This window comes from Microtus oregoni, unplaced genomic scaffold, assembly GCF_018167655.1.
Source record: "Microtus oregoni isolate MIOR12 unplaced genomic scaffold, Mior012 000013F_ref0000133, whole genome shotgun sequence".
Classification (NCBI taxonomy): Eukaryota; Metazoa; Chordata; class Mammalia; order Rodentia; family Cricetidae; genus Microtus; species Microtus oregoni.
In genome coordinates, this window is record NW_024543072.1 from 35,016,634 (window position 1) to 35,034,056 (window position 17,423).

At 39.3% G+C, this 17,423-nt stretch overlaps 1 protein-coding gene across 2 annotated transcripts in view; it reads right to left on the reverse strand.

The window, feature by feature from the left end:
- Kifap3 (kinesin associated protein 3) overlaps positions 1-17,423 on the reverse strand; it is a 134,727-nt gene that overhangs the window by 74,915 nt on the left and 42,389 nt on the right. The window lies entirely within an intron of this gene.

Genomic DNA, 17,423 nt, shown 5'->3' on the forward strand with positions numbered 1-17,423 from the left:
CTTTTGAGTTCTTTTAAAGAACATTTTGCTACCCAGGCAGGTGGTGCACGCCTTTAATACTAGCACTGGAGAGGCAGAGGCAAGTGGAACTCTGTAAGTTTGAGGCTGGCCTGGTCTACAGAGCTAGTTCCAGGACAACCAACACTACACAAAGAAACGCTGTCTCAGAGGGATCTCTGTGAATTCAAGGCCAGCCTGGTCTACAGGACAAGTTCCAGAACAGGCTCCAAAGCTGCATTACTTAGACACTGGACAAAATTTTATGTACTTATGTGTAGAGAATATTGAAACTTTGATTAATTCATTTGTGAGTTATAGTTTTGGTGATTAATATAGGATTTTTCAAATAAAAGATTACACAATTTGGAAATAAAAATGATTTTTACTTTAAAGAAGCTAGAGAAACCCAGTCTTGAAAGACAAAAAAAAAAAAATCAAACACCCTATCTCAAAAAACCAATGAGAGTTAAAAAGAGAAGATGAGAGTGAGTTACCTGTGGGGTTGAGCCATGATTTTATTTTCTTTCCAATGTGTTAGAAACCAATATTTGAGTAAAATATAATAAAAAAGAAAAAATTTTAAAAGATATACAATACAAAATAAATGTAAAATATTGTTACTACATTTAGGCCACAATATTTTATTTAGTCAAACTGTTGGATATGTAGTTTCAATTTCTGGGCTTACTCATTAGAGACCGGTAATAGATTAAAAGACTAATAAATAGATTAAATTGTTCAGTGGACCACACAAAAGGTTGAGCAAAGATCAACTGATTGACCCAGTATCACTCAGTCAATAGAGGGCAAAGGGAAAGTGAGTGCATGTCTCTTGATGGGTGTTTCTTTCATCCATTTACCCACCGAACTACACACCAAATACCGACAGCCTATGTTCTAGTCCCTGGGAACACAGAAGTGAGGAAACGTAATACAACTTTATTTTCATGAAACTTACAGTATTGGAGCCATGACGGGTAGTGGTGGTGGTAATTGTGGTTAGTAGTACAGCAAGAAAACACAAGATAATTATATAAAATATCTAAGAAAGACAGAGAAAAATAAAGCAAGAGCAAAGTGACATCAGGCTTCAAAGTTTAAAAATGTCATTAAAATTAACCAGACACTGAAGCATTACAGAGACAAGACAATAGGCCATGCAAAAATAGTAAGAACTGACATTTCAGGTAAAAGGACCAACAAGCAGTAAAGGAAGAATGCTTCTTGCTGTGTTCAAGCAACAGCCAAGGAAGTCGATGAGGCATCAGCAGAAGGGAGAAAGAAAACACTAGGGGATGCAACAGAAGAAGTGAGGAGACAATATTCAACACAAACATCTCGGAGGACATTTAAAGGGCTCTGACGCTTTGAGATGTGTAAAGTTATTTGATGTGGGAGTGATTTCTTATTAATAAAGAAACTGCCTAGACCCATTTGATAGGCCAACCCTTAGGTAGGCAGAATAAACAGAACAGAATGCTGGGAGAAAGAAGCTGAGTCAAGGAGTCGCCATGATTCTCCCACTCCAGACAGACGCAGGTTAAGATCATTCCTGGTAAGCCAGCTCATGGGCTACACAGATTAATAGAAATGGGTTAGATCAATATGTAAGAGCTAGCCAATAAGAAACTGAAACTAATGGGTCAGGCAGTGTTTAAAAGAATACAGTTTCCGTGTAATTATTTCGGGTAAAGCTAGCCATGCAGGCGGCCGGGTGCTGGGGATGCAGCCCTGCTGCTCCTATTTCAACAGAGTGGCACCCAGATGTGATGGACTAAATCCACTTAAAAACCTGAGAAGGCTTAAAAATAAGGGAGAGAGAATTTCACACGGATTTTTGCTGTTTGTTGGTGGCGTGCTGTAGAGAGATTTCCTGATTCAGCAACAGCAGCAGAAAAAAGCTGCGTCATTTTAAAGTGCGGCTTCCTAGGACTGTGCTGCCAGTGCAAACTCTGGCTTTAAAGCATTTCAATGGATTTTATGGGACTGGATGTTTGTGTTCCTGCTTGGGATCGGAGGAGAGTGCTCTGAGACCATGCTGATGGCTCAGAGCTCCCAGCTCCCCGCCGCGTTTTCAGACTGTGCAGTGCTCTGCCTATCAGATTTGGCTGTAACTTGGATGAAAAGAGTTTCTGTGCTGCACGCTCAGTCTCAGAGTTAAACTGCTGACTGCAGCGCCAATGTGGACTTGCTGTGTGCCTGGAACTGTGCTCAGCTCAGGGGCACCAAATAGATCTGAGGCAGGAGCAACTGCTCCATGCTGAACTGTGCTGGTCAGCAGGAACTACCGTAATTACTATAATAACAGTGCAGTTAAGGTTTCGACTGGGCAGGACACAGACTGTACCGTATTACTTGTACATGGTGCAACTTAAGTTTTTAAGAACTGCTTAACATTTTAAGAAATGCTCCTGGATACTAAAAAAATGTTACAGATTCACAATAAAACAGATTCAGACATAAAAGACCACACTGTTGGATGAATGTACGTAGGCTTGAGAGAGAGAAGAAAAAGAATATAGAGAATAAAGTTGATGGTTTAAAAAAAATGGTAAAGTCTTTAAAGAGACAGAGTACAGATAGTTATAGATTAAAAGAAATAAAGAAAAATAAGCCACATAAAAATGGAAAATTCACAGAGAGTCTGGATTATGTACATTGTGTTTTCTTTAAAATTTTTGACTATAAAGGAGCTAAGTACAGACAGACATTTCATTATATGGACTGCCAAATGGAACCAGAACGGATATCATAAGGGTATTACGATTTCAAAATTTGGGTCTAAGGATATGATGCTTTGGAGCGGGTCTTTTTTGTTTTCACAGAGGACCAGACCCTGTGGATTGCATCTATCCCAATTTGGTATGATAGACCACGACCTCCCGAAAAGTTGCTGTGAACACCCTCAAAAAATTACTTCACTCAACTGCCAACTGAGATAAACCTGGCACACAGGTTACACCCTAAATGATCTGATTAACAGCGCCCCCATTCAGCAGGAAGCAGTTTGGAGAGAAAAAAACTGCGCCCATGTTCCCAAAATATTGTTTATAAATGTTCTTTTACATTTATAGGGGGAAATGATTTAGGTATGAATAATTTGCATTGGTGTGGATTTTAAGGTCAATTTTGTTATATGTATATGTATTTCATGGTCTTGATTAAGGTATTGTGATTGTGTAGTTCATTTAAAAATGTACTGTATAATTAAGAAATATAGGTTGTTAATGGATAATCATTGATAATAGTAAAGCTTGTAGTCATGTTAATTAGATTTTCTAGATATATAGAGATATATTTCAGATAGGCATTCTTCATATCTCTCAAAGGCTGCAGAATATGGTATTTAAAATATTTTAATAACTTAGGACTTTTCATGACAATGAGACATGTCTGCTCCTGGCGGCACCAATCTACTTCGAGAGGAAGATGGGCATCAAAGAGGATCATTATGGAGTTTGATAGCCATTTGGGCAAGAAACTGCTCTTGCCTGGACTGATGCATAAACTGGACACAAAGAACCCGCAGAGAGAGGACTGCTGAACTTGCCTAAAGGTGAGATGGTCTTTCGGGGTTCCTGACTCATGAAAGAGTCTGCGAGACATTCTGCAGGATACAGCAGAAAGTGACTGAACTGTCATTGGAATTTCCTGCTTGATGAAAATGTCTGCTGGATACTATGGGCCTGTGGGCCGAAGATGGATGCCCCAACGGTACTTTGGGTGACTGTACAGGGAGCGAGATGTCTCTGTCATTTTTAGAGTTTTCTTATTTCTTGTTTACTTAGGTAATAATATATCCTTCTGGAGTCTTTGATGGAGTTGAAGAATGGATAGATAATCATAGTTTTCCTTAGTTATGATAAAGGATAAAATAGATATAAATATTGTAACTGTAATTCTTGCATAATAACTGTTTTGCTATATGTAATTTTACTATGTTAAAGTTAAAGCCTTTCTTTTTTGTCTAAACAGAAAAAGGGGGAAATGATGTGGGAGTGATTTCTTATTAATAAAGAAACTGCCTAGACCCATTTGATAGGCCAACCCTTAGGTAGGTGGAGTAAACAGAACAGAATGCTAGGAGAAAGAAGCTGAGTCAAGGAGTCGCCATGATTCTCCCACTCCAGACAGACGCAGGTTAAGATCATTCCTGGTAAGCCAGCTCATGGGCTACACAGATTAATAGAAATGGGTTAGATCGATATGTAAGAGCTAGCCAATAAGAAACTGAAACTAATGGGTCAGGCAGTGTTTAAAATAATACAGTTTCTGTGTAATTATTTCGGGTAAAGCTAGCCGGGTGGCAGGACACAGCCCGCCACTCTTACTACAGTTATTGGAGGTTTCTGTTTAATTTCTTTTTTATTTTTTTGTTTTTTTTTGGTTTCTTTTTTAGATTTCTATTTCTTGTTTTATGTGTGTGAGTGTTTTGCCTGCTTTTATGTATGTGCATCATGTGTGTCTGGCACTTGCGGAGGTCAGAAAAGTGTGCTGAGTTTCCTGGAACTGGAATTACAAACAGTTGTAAGCCACTATGAGGGTGCAGAGAACTGAACTTCAGTCCCTTGCAAGAGCAACAGATGGTCTTATGAGCCCTGCCTCTCTCCAGTCCCCAGTGGTGGGTTCTGAGTAGAGAAGATTTTAACTTGGTCAACAGGATCACTATGCATGCTATGTTAACAGACTATAGGACAAGAGAGGAAACACAAGGACCAGTGAGAATGTTATTACTATGTTAAACCAGGAGAGAATGTTGTGTCTGGGACCAGGGTCGTAGTGGTTCTATTCTGAAAAGAGAGTAGTCAGTTTGGATGCAGAGAGGGAGAAAATAAATGACTCAAGGACAAATGCCCCAGTTTGGTCATATTTAACTAGAAAGATGAAGTAACATTTGCCGAAATGAAAAAAGATTGGAAATACCGAGTTTTATTTACAGGTTGGGTAGAGATCATGAACTTAATTCTGAACTCAGTAAGCCTTTAGTGCTAACAAAACTTATAAATTATGACAATAGGAGTCAAGACATCAGAGAGGAGGCTGGTACCATATATTACTTTGCTAATATTCAGGGTCATCCTAACAGGCAGAGTATTTAGATGGAATGGACAAGTTACAAGAGGAATAAAACAGCTAAAAAATAAAGTCCAGGGTAAGAACTGAGACACATTCTAATGTGTAGAATGTGTACAGACTGGGAGAAGAGGCGGAAGCAGGAGAACGAACTTGACTGGGAACCTAGGTCGCAGGAAAAGCCTTAAAGGTACCAGCCGTATCCTGGAAAACAAATGGTGACAATTCCAGGAGGGGCCACTGCAGAAATGCTATCCAATAGTCTAGGAGCCTGTGTGTGTGTGGGGGGGGTGGAGGCTGTAGGAGGAGAGAAGCAGGGAGGGACAGGAGGAGTAAGGTACAACCAGCTTCCTGCATCTGCCTTTCCCAATCTCATGGATGAGCCAGCCAGTGAGTCCCCTGCCCTGTCCTGTCCCTCTCACTGCAGACATGTGCTCAGGAGGGGATTGTTGATGACGAGGTGGAGGAATAGAATTCTCACCTAGTAGTATGTTAGTCATCCAGAATTTACTGTGCTTAGGACCACCTGTCTCTTTCAATTCCATACACACCAAATAAATTGTGAAAACATGAATAGATAATAAGGCAGGTGATCTAACAATGTCTAAATGTAAAATGTCTGGGTCAAAATGAGAGGGTTTGTGGCCTTACCTACATACAAATATAAGATTATTAATAAGAATATGGGGACATAAAAGAATAAATAAGCAAATAAATAAATGTAATAACAAACCCATCAAAATCTAAGAAAACCCACATACATAAGAACCCAGAAAGTATATTCTGGCAAAACTCAAAAATGTCTTTTTAGTAAGATTTGAAGTGCTAATCTGAAACTCGTGCATGACCCTACAGGATCACAAGCATGACATGAGCAGTGACAGCTGTAAAGCCAAGCTCCAGAGTACCAGTTTCCCAGTGTGCTCGTCACAAGACTCCGTTAGAAGGACTCAGAATCACATCATTCTAATGAAACCTCTAATGCAGTACTTTCCTACTTCATTAGGAAAGGTTTTAATTTTTCATTTTTATAGGTTTAAAACTGATTTAAATAATACATGATACCAGAGAAGAGTCTGAGGGAAATATTAGAGTTAGCTGTGTGTGATGAGGCCGAATGAATCTAAAGAGATGTGCAAAATGCAAAACAGGGCCACTCTTCTCACTACTGGGCACATGTGTGAAACTAAAATTAAGTTAACAGGTGCAGGTTTATTTATTTTCTCAAATGCAAAGATTCACATGTTAAAGATGAGACTTGTATTAAACTTGAATTTAACTTCGTTTGGAAATGAAGTTAACATTTTAAAAACTGATGTTAGAACGCTGCTCAATTTCAAAGGTATGCCAAAGCACCAATAAAGCTTAACTTTACAGAACAGTGCACTCTGCCAAGGTGTGGTTATTACTATTATTATGAAATGCACACTTCTGACGCTGTGTCAGGAGGTGGCCGTGCTTTTTCACAAAAACCAATGTCATGATCAGCTAGCCTCTTCAAATAGTCAAATTTAGTCGGGAATCTGGGCTTGTTTCTATGCTAATCTGACATATCAGTCTTTAACTTACAAAACTCCTATGCAAAAGTTACAGAGAATCTCAGCAAATGTTCGCCTGGTACATCAGTAAAACCTTAAGCAGTGTTCCCCAAAGCACTGATGAATGAATGGACTGTGACAGGAATTTCCATGTCACCTCCAAAGCTTGAATACTCTGACAGAAGGAAGCACTCTAGAGACACATCAATGAAAATGTCTCAAGGAGTTTTGACAGATTCTTACGTGAGCCAAAAACAAAAAAATCTTTAAGCACTTTTAGAAAGTTAACACTACTCAAAGCCAGAAAACATCATGCAAGTAAAGCCAAGCTTTCTAAGTCACTCAGTTTGCATATAATCCCACTTACTGAAAGAGCAGCATGAAATCTACCCTCCGAGACGGCCAAGTGAGCAAACCCAGAAGCTCTGCTCAGAGTATGTAGGGACCACAGAACACGAAGGCTGCTAACTGGCATGGCTGAGCAGGAATAAACAAAGGGTCCTTATGAAACATCAGTAAGTCTTATAGTAGCTAAGAAAAGGAAGACAAAGGGATCTTATTTATATACAAGGTTTTCTATAGAGCCAAACAAAATTTTGTAACAATTTAAGAATTAAATTTATATGATAAAGTAATATTAAAATAACTTTTGATTCTATTTAATTTTTGATTTTCTCAGAGACACACATACTAAAAGAGCTGAGGTCTAACACAATTTCTCCTTTGCCTTTAATAATTATTCAAACTATATAACATTTTAAGTGTTTGTGTTATTTCACTTCATTTCTCACCTACACTAAAAAGTGTGTAGCCTTTAAGGCCAATCTCACAACCGCTGGGGTTGCAGTGCACGAGTCACACACCCAGGAAACAGCGCGGTGTGAGCAGGGCTCTAAGACTCATATTCATTTTACTGTAGTTAAATCTATTATTAACAAAATGAAGAAGCTTAAATTATGGAGCCCTCAAATAATAAAAAGAAAATGGACTTAAAATTGATAATATTTTTTACTTAAACAGCAAAAAATCACTTCTGGAAACTTCCACTACAAGCATGGCCCTATGAAAGTATCAAAACAAGGTTTTTCCATTTTCTTTCTATTTCAAGTTCATGGAAATCACTCTTAGGACACGCCAAAACATAACCTAAAATAACTTAGTTTATAAAAAGCCCAACACGTTAAAATTATTTGAAAATAAAAGAAACCTAGGGAAAGATCAGAAACAGTGACAATTTCTGAAGTCTAGAGGAGAACAAGTCTAATTACTTCCCCTGGTTAAACATGTTTTGGGGCTGAACATTACATCAATCAGTGAGCATAAAATTAATGAGTTCAAAATAATTATTATGTAAAAAAATAAGTAAAGTATATACTGCATACAGAGGAGATATATATTGCTTTGTAAATGTTAAATTACATACACCAAATAAAATATATTTCATACATATACATGCAGGTATAAACAAATGCTTGTATGCATATCATATATTCATTTGGGCACTGGATTGCAGCAATGTTAAATACAGCTTACTCTGAGTCTAAAGTACCTTTTCAAACCACAGCTTTTGTAACACAATCTTTTTTTGTTTTTGAGACAGGGTTTCTCTATGTAACCCCAGCTGTACTGAACTGTAGACTAGGCTGGCATCTAACTCACAGAGATCCACCTGCCTCTGTCTCCTGAGTGTTGGGATTAAAGATGTACGCTACCACTGCCCAGCTAACACTTTCTTACTATACTTTTTACATAAGCTTCATGGCCAAACATCAAACATGTTAAATATATCACTAAAGATTCCCCTGGGAAGGTTAGTTTATTGAATTAGGAACTGAAGATTCAATTTTCTACACATAAACCAATATGATAACAAATGTAATATCAGAAAATCAAGTATATGTGAAATGCAATCTTTATGAACAAAGCAGAGAGGGACAATAAGGGAAGCAGGTTTGTTCATTTCAAAATGTTACAAGTCCATGCAGAAAGCATCAGAGCATTATTACCAGAATGGAAACCCCTGAGGAATTAATTTGGAATTCATTTAAAAATATACAATTCAAATAAGTTCAGTGGTCAGTTTCCAAAGTCTTGGGAGATTAGAAATAACACATCATTATATGAGAGGGAAATTGCTGCTATCCACATGCTCCTGGTACGAAAGAAATGAGACATGATGGCCAAGCAGAGGGGTAAGAAAACTATATTAAATGAAAATACACAACATCTTGAAGTCATTCAGAAAGTGAAAACTCTTGAGTATACTAATAATATTTATAGCCTTGTACTAGAAATTATCTTCAGAACTGTACACTTGAATAAAAGATAATGATATCTAGGCATATACAGCATAGCCAGCACCATGAAACTGCTTTTGCTAAAACATACTAACTTCTAACTCAGCCCACAGGGTAACTAAAAGCTGGGTAAGAAGCCTAAAGACAATGTTTCCTGGGATTATAGGAACAAGAGGATCAGTCAGTGAGCACCTTAATGATAGCATAAGAATCCCAAAGCACCCTTGAATAACTGGCAGCTACCAGACTACCATGCAAACGAGAACAATTATTTATGATAGTGTGAAATCCCACCTCAACCCTGGAGAGCAAAAGAAGTCACCCTGTGGAAACCACTGTACTCCCATGAGGACTTTCCGAGTCACCTCACAGGACAGAAATGAGACAATGACCAACAAGACAACAGCTTGCCCAAGACCGCTTATTAATGTCTATGTTTTCCCTCCCTTGCCGTGGGTCACTGAACTCCTTCATCTCACTCTTCCCAGGGCACTGCACTGACTGCATCCTCTCACTGGTCTCCCCAATCACCCACAGGTCAGCCAGGCAAGTCTTGAGAGCCAGGGCTCTTGCCCTAAAACTCTGCTAACAGCTCCTGATCACGGTCTTTCAGTTCACACTTTCAATTACAACATTACTGCTTTAATAGTACATGAAAGAAAATGTTTCAGAAAATATAGTCATAATTGACTTTAAGAGACTTGTTACAAACTGAAAGACTATATCCCTCACACAGCAGACACTGAAACCTGACCTTCAGGGTACAGATGTTTCAGGGTGGGACTCTTGGGAGGCAAATACATCATTGGGTGGAGTGCTCTCTGGAATGGACCATAGCATGTGTGGTAGAGTGCTCTCTGGAATGGATCATAGCATGTGTGGTGGAGTGCTCTCTGGAATGGACCATAACGTGTGTGGTGGAGTACTCTCTGGAATGGACCATAGCATGTGTGGTGGAGTGCTCTCTGGAATGGACCATAGCATGTGTGGTGGAGTGCTCTCTGGAATGGACCATAACGTGTGTGGTGGAGTGCTCTCTGGAATGGACCATAACGTGTGTGGTGGAGTGCTCTCTGGAATGGACCATAGCATGTGTGGTGGAGTGCTCTCTGGAATGGACCATAACGTGTGTGGTGGAGTACTCTCTGGAATGGACCATAGCATGTGTGGTGGAGTGCTCTCTGGAATGGACCATAGCATGTGTGGTGGAGTGCTCTCTGGAATGGACCATAACGTGTGTGGTGGAGTGCTCTCTGGAATGGACCATAACGTGTGTGGTGGAGTGCTCTCTGGAATGGACCATAGCATGTGTGGTAGAGTGCTCTCTGGAATGGACCATAACATGGGTAGAGAGTCCAGTGGCAGTCTTCCCACCCACACCACTCACACACAGGCTCATGTGAGAACTGACCTCCCTAAGTGAAGGGCACCAGTTTTAGATTAATAAGCATGCAGATACACTGAAGAAAGAAAAAAAGAAAGTTCCTTGTGTCTCAGTTTCCCCAAATACAAGCAATGCTGTATCCAAGGAAACATGTTCCACTTTTGGAGGAAAGGGAATTTACTCTAGGCCTTAAAGCAAGACCCTCCCCCATGTGAGCACCATGTGGAAGAGCACTGAACAGAGGTCCATGGCTAGTGCCCCTGGCCAGTGGCCTTAAACAGACCCTCTGGACTATGTCTGCTTGTCAGTCAGCGGACTGCTTTCATTGCCCTTGGTTTTACAGAGGATAAACGAAGAGCAGGTCAGTTCTAAGTGAGTGAAATCCAGCATCAGTGGACCCAACAGTCCTTGACTCCAGGCTAATGTCTACAGACAGAGTCTCCAGGCCTGCCTATTGGCATACTGAGACCCAAGACTCCAACGAGACAGAACTGCATTTTGGCCATCATCCCCTGCAGCTGGTTACAGAAGTCTCAGGTTGGGTCTTGGTTGTGCAATGCTCCCAAGAGGCTCTGGGTCCTGGTGTAATCCAGCGTTATGGTGTAGGTGATGAGAAGACTGCCAGCTTCACACCATCTTTAAACCCAGGCATCATAACAGAAAGAATCAAGGTCTACTTGGGAGGAGGAGGAGAAGCAAGGAGATACCACTCTTTCTGCATTTAGGATTGGTCCTTCCATGTTAACTAAGAAAAATCCTGCTGAGTCTGAATGCAGGCAATGAATAAAGATGAAAATTTGTGTCTGCCTTAGCCTCAATAAAGGTTTGAAGTGGAAATTATCCTTTTAGGGCACCCATGCACTCCATCTTAAACAATACATTAAGTTCATACTTGGCTTTGAGTTTGTTTTCTACAGCAGAAACAATGAAGGCACACCAAGTACTGACATTGTAAACTTGTACTTAGGGTACCACCTAGTGGTGACACAGCAACAGTTAACTCAAGCGCAGAGAAAATAGGCATCCTGATTTAGAAGTCTGAACAGATGACAGAGAATGGATTTTATCTAAACGTTAAAAGAATAGGCTACTCCAACAAACACGAGTAAATTTCAGAGACCTATTTTCTCTCCACATGAGCATAGCATAATAAGGTGCCAGAAACTGAGCAACTGATGTTTATGAACTCAGAAAACTTAAAACTGCCATTCTCTGACAACTCAAATTCAAGTAAACACACAGAAAAAAAATCAATAAGAACTTATCAGGCAAATGAGAAGAGGGAATAAAGTAACAAAATCCAAACAAATCCTTGAGCTGGAAATCATGCTAAATGATACGAAAAATGTGGCAGAAGGCATCAACAGTGGAACAGATCAAAGTTCAGAGACAGGCTATGGGAAAAAAACAGTCACAGGGGCGAACAAAGGGCTAAGATGAACGGAAGACATCGCAAAAGATGAACTGTTAAGTTACCAGACTGAATCATACTTGAGAAGCCACAGCAGTAGAAAGTTTATTCAAAGACAGTAACAGAAGACCTCTAAACTCAGAAACAAATTCAAATAGCTAAATACAGAAAGCTCAAAAGTTACAAGACAAATTCACAATTTGGGTTTAAGAGAGAGGAAATATTAAAAAGAGGTAAAATAAAATATCAAAAATTCAAAATGCAGAAAGAGTCAGAATGCAAGCATACTGTTTTATTTGAAAATAAGACAGGAATTACAAAGGAAACAAAAACAAAACAAAACAAAAAAACCCAAACAAGTTATATAATGGTTATAGGAAATCCGGATACGAAGAATGACATTAAATTTAAACCAATTAAATCCTCCAAGTAAAACACAGAGCAACAAGGAAAGCTGGAGGGCTGGCAAACCCTGCAATTACCCGGATTCAGAAACAGGTTTGAGTTCAATATCTACCTCATCAATGATCTGCAAGAGCATGTGAAGCGGCCAGTCCAGCAGACCCAAAACTGCAAAATCTCCATGACATAGGACAACAATAGGATATTCAATAGGAGTCCCAGTGAGGGCCCAGCACTGATAGTGTAGCAGAAACCAGAGGCCTCGAATCAGACCAATGATCTTTGCAAAGAACACTTGCAAATAAAGATATATAGACAAAAGGGTTGACTATGCGACTCATTGTGTCACACTACAAATTCTAGGACAAGATTGATTTTTTCCTCATTTTTCTTCTTTCCTATTTTTCTCTCTTAAATTTTATTTTTGGGAGACTGCAAAGGCAGAAGGCAGATAGGAAGGGACAGGGAAATGAATGGAATTGAGATACATGATATGAAAGACACAAAGAATAAATAAAAAGAAATTTAAACAAATAAACAACAACAAATGCCTGGGTAATAATCTAATGAACACACATGATAAAATACTTCCTACCAAAATATTAATTCACTAGCATATAAAAAATGCTCACTACCATTAAGTGATATTCATGTTAGAAATGCAAGAATGGTTTAATGCACCCAAATCAATAAACATGACATAACATAAATAGAATGAAAACTCTAACTATCTAATTAGACGAAAAACAAAGCAAAGCAAAGCATTTAACAGAATAAAATACCCCTTAATGAAAGAAAACACTTAGCAAATTATGTGTCAGGGCATTGTACCTAAATATAATGAAAGCGACACACAACAAACCCATAGATAATATACTAAACAGACAACAGCTAGATTTCCTTCAAAATTGCGATAACTTGCAATTATATGATCTCATTTGTAGAAAACTTCCCAAATTCTACCTTATTTAAGTTAATTTTAAAAACTCAACAAAATTTCCATATGCAAAATGAACATATACAAGTTAGTGGGACTCCTCCATAACAAATAGTGAGTTACAGAATAGACATGGTGGATGCAATATCATTTTAAAAAGGTAAAAAAAAGTGCCTGCTAATGAAGTTCAACCAAAACCAAAGAGCTCCAAAATGTCTACAAAACACTGATGAGTGACACTGAGCACTGAAGGACACACACATTCACACACACTCATGAAATACATTATGTGTTCATGAAATGGAAAAACAAATACTACTAAAAACCCATGTTGTCCAAAGCAATTTATAGATTCTGTACAATAGTTATCAAATACCAATACATTTTCCATAGAACCAATAAAAACAATACTAAAGTTCATATGAAGTCACAAAATCCTGATCAATTAAAGCAATTTTAGGAAAATAAAAGGTAAGAAATATTACTTGCTTTCAGAATCTATTAGAAGATACAATAATTTGATAATATAGGTGTTCGAACAAAAATAAGATAAAAAAGTGAAACAGAAGAGAGAACCTAGGAGCAAACCCAAATCTACATGAAATTGATTTCCAACAAAAGGTGCTGAGCACAGGTATCAGATAAGGACCAAGAGATGGCCTAAAAATCCTCAACAAAATACTGGCAAACCGAATCCAAGAACACATCCGAAAAATTATCCATTATGATCAAGTAGGGTTCATTCCTGAGATGCAGGGCTGGTTCAACATACGAAAATCTATCAATGTAATCCAGCATATAAATAAACTGAAAGAAAATAACCATATGATCATTTCATTAGATGCTGAAAAAGCATTCGACAAAATTCAACATCCATTTATGTTAAAAGTCTTGGAGAGATTAGGGATACCTAAATATAATAAAAGCTAATATACACCAAGCCGACAGCTAACATCAAATTAAACGGAGAGAAACTCAAAGTCATCCCGCTTAACTCAGGAACACGACAAGGCTGTCCACTCTCGCCATACCTCTTCAATATAGTGCTTGAAGTTCTAGCAATAACAATAAGACAACATAATGGGATCAAGGGGATTTGAATTGGAAAGGAAGAAGTTAAACTTTCGTTATTCGCAGATGATATGATAGTGTACTTAAGCAACCCCCAAAACTCCACCAAAGAACTTTTACAGCTGATAAACAGCTTTAGTACTGAGGCAGGATACAAGATCAACTCCAAAAAATCAGTCGCCCTCTTATACACAAAGGATATGGAAGCAGAGAGGGAAATCAGAGAAGATTCACCATTCACGATAGCCACAAACAGCATAAAATATCTTGGGGTAAATCTAACCAAGGAAGTGAAAGATCTATTTGACAAGAACTTTAAGGTATTGAAGAAAGAAATTGAAGAGGATACCAAAAAATGGATGGACCTCCCTTGGATTGGGAGGATCAACATAGTAAAAATGGCAATTCTACCAAAGGCAATTTATAGATTCAATGCAATCCCCATCAAGATCCCATCAAAATTCTTCACAGATCTTGAGAGGACAATAATCAACTTTATATGGAAAAACAAAAAACCCAGGATAGTCAAAACAATCCTATACAATAAAGGATCTTCTGGAGGCATTACCAGCCCTGACTTCAAACTCTATTACAGAGCTACAGTAATGAAAACAGTGTGGTACTGGCATAAAAACAGAGAAGTCGACCAATGGAATCGTATAGAAGACCCGGATTTTAACCCACAAACCTATGAACACCTCATTTTTGATAAAGGAGCTAAAAGTATACAATGGAAGAAAGAAAGCATCTTTAACAAATGGTGCTGGCACAACTGGATATCAACCTGTAGACGAATGAAAATAGACCGATATCTATCACCGTGCACAAAACTCAAGTCCAAATGGATTAAAGACCTCAATATCAGCCCGAACACACTGAAAATGATAGAAGAGAAAGTGGGAAGTACCCTACAACAGATGGGCACAGGAGATCGCTTCCTATGTATAACCCCAGAAGCACAAACATTAAGGGCAACATTGAATAAATGGGACCTACTAAAACTGAGAAGCTTCTGTAAAGCAAAGGACACTGTCACTAAGACACAAAGGCAACCTACTGACTGGGAGAAGATCTTCACCAACCCTGCAACAGACAAAGCTCTGATCTCCAAAATATATAAAGAACTCAAGAAACTAGACTTTAAAATGCTAATTAACCCAATTAAAAAAATGGGGCACTGAACTGAACAGAGAATTCTCAACAGAAGAAGTTCAAATGGCCAAAAGACACTTAAGGTCCTGTTCAACTTCCTTAGCAATCAGGGAAATGCAAATCAAAACAACTTTGAGATATCATCTTACTCCTGTCAGAATGGCTAAAGTCAAAAACACCAAGGACAGCCTTTGCTGGAGAGGCTGTGGAGGAAGGGGTACACTCATCCATTGCTGGTGGGAATGCAATCTTGTGCAACCACTGTGGAAGTCAGTGTTTCGGTTTCTCAGGAAATTCGGGATCAACCTACCCCTGGACCCAGCAATACCACTCTTGGGAATATACCCAAGAGATGCCCGATCATATGACAAGAGCATTTGTTCAACTATGTTCATAGCAGTATTATTTGTAACAGCCAGAACCTGGAAACAACCTAGATGCCCTTCAATGGAAGAATGGATGAAGAAAGTATGGAATATCTACACATTAGAGTACTACGCTGCGGTAAAAAACAATGACTTCTCGAATTTTGCATGCAAATGGATGGAAATAGAAAACACTATCCTGAGTGAGGTATCCCAGACCCAAAAAGATGGACATGGGATGTACTCACTCATAATTGGTTTCTAGCCATAAATAAGGGTCACGGAGTCTACAATAGGTAAATCTAAAGAAGCTAAGTAAGAAGGTGAACCCAAGGAAAAACATATAGTTATCCTCTTGGCTAAGGGAAGTAGACAAAATTGCCAGGGAGAAAATTGGGATCTTGGGGGTGGGGTGGGATGGGGGTAAGGGGAGACGGGGAGAGAAAAGTTAGAAGGGAAGGAGGTGGGGCCTTGGGGAAACAGGAGGACTGAGATAAAGGAAGGTTGGACAGGGGAGCACGGAAGCACAATTCTTAGTTAAGGGAGCCACCTTAGGGCTGGCAAGAGACTTGAACCTAGAGTGGCTCCCAGATGCCCAAGCCGAGGTCCCCAGTTAGTTTCTTGGGCAGCTGAGGAGAGGGAACCTGAAATGACCCTATCCTAGAGCAATAATGACGAATATCTTGCATATCATCATAGAACCTTCATCTGGTGATGGATGGAGATAGAGACAGAGACCCACACTGGAGCACTGGACTGAGCTCCCAAGGTCCCAATGAGGAGCAGAAGGAGGGAGAACATAAGCAAAGAAGTCGGGACCACGAGGGGTGCACCCACCCACTGAGACAGTGAGGCTGATCTATTGGGAGCTCACCAAGGCCAGCTGGACTGTGACTGAAAAAGCATGGGATAAAACTGGACTCTCTGAACATGGCAAACAATGAGGGCTGATGAGACGCAAAGGACAATGGCACGGGGTTTTGATCCCGCTAAATGTGATGGCTTTTTGGGAGCGTAGCCAGTTTGGATGTTCACCTTCCTAGATAAGGATGGAGGGGGGAGGACCTAGGACTTACCACAGGGCAGGGAACCCTGACTGCTCTTTGGACTGGAGAGGGAGGAGGAAAGGAGTGGGGGGAGGGGGAGAAGGTTGGGAGGAGGGGGATGGAAATGGGAGGCTGGGAGGAGGTGGAAACTTGTTTTTTTTTTTTAACTCCTTTTCTCAATTAAAAAAAAAGAACATCACATACATACAGAAGAAACTAGACATTTTAAATCATTATACATAAAAATCAACTTAAACACTGGTTTGCTGAGGTAGTTTGAATGAGAGGTTCCTCACAAATCTTGGGCATTTGAATTCTTAGTCTCCAGTTTGTGAGCTTTTGAGAAGGGTTAGGAGACATGGTCTTGCTGGAGGAAGTGTGACGCTGGGCATGGCCTTGACGTTTCAAAAGACTAGCACCATATTGAATCCTCCCTCTAATTCTGTTATTGATTCAAGATGTTAACTGCCAGCTGGGCCTGCTACTATGCCTCTACTCAGCCAGCATGGATGCTAGCCCACGGGAACTATAAGGCAAAAATAAACACTTCCTTCTCTAAAAAAAAAAAATCAACTTAAAATGTATTAAATACTTAAATATAAGATGTCTAACTATGATAATATTGGACAAAACTACATGAGAAATGTTTTGAGACATTACTTTTGGAAAAGATCCCAAAAGCTTAGAGACAATCTACTGAATGAAAAAAAATGTTTTTTTCCCAATTCATAGGGTGTTGAAATCCAG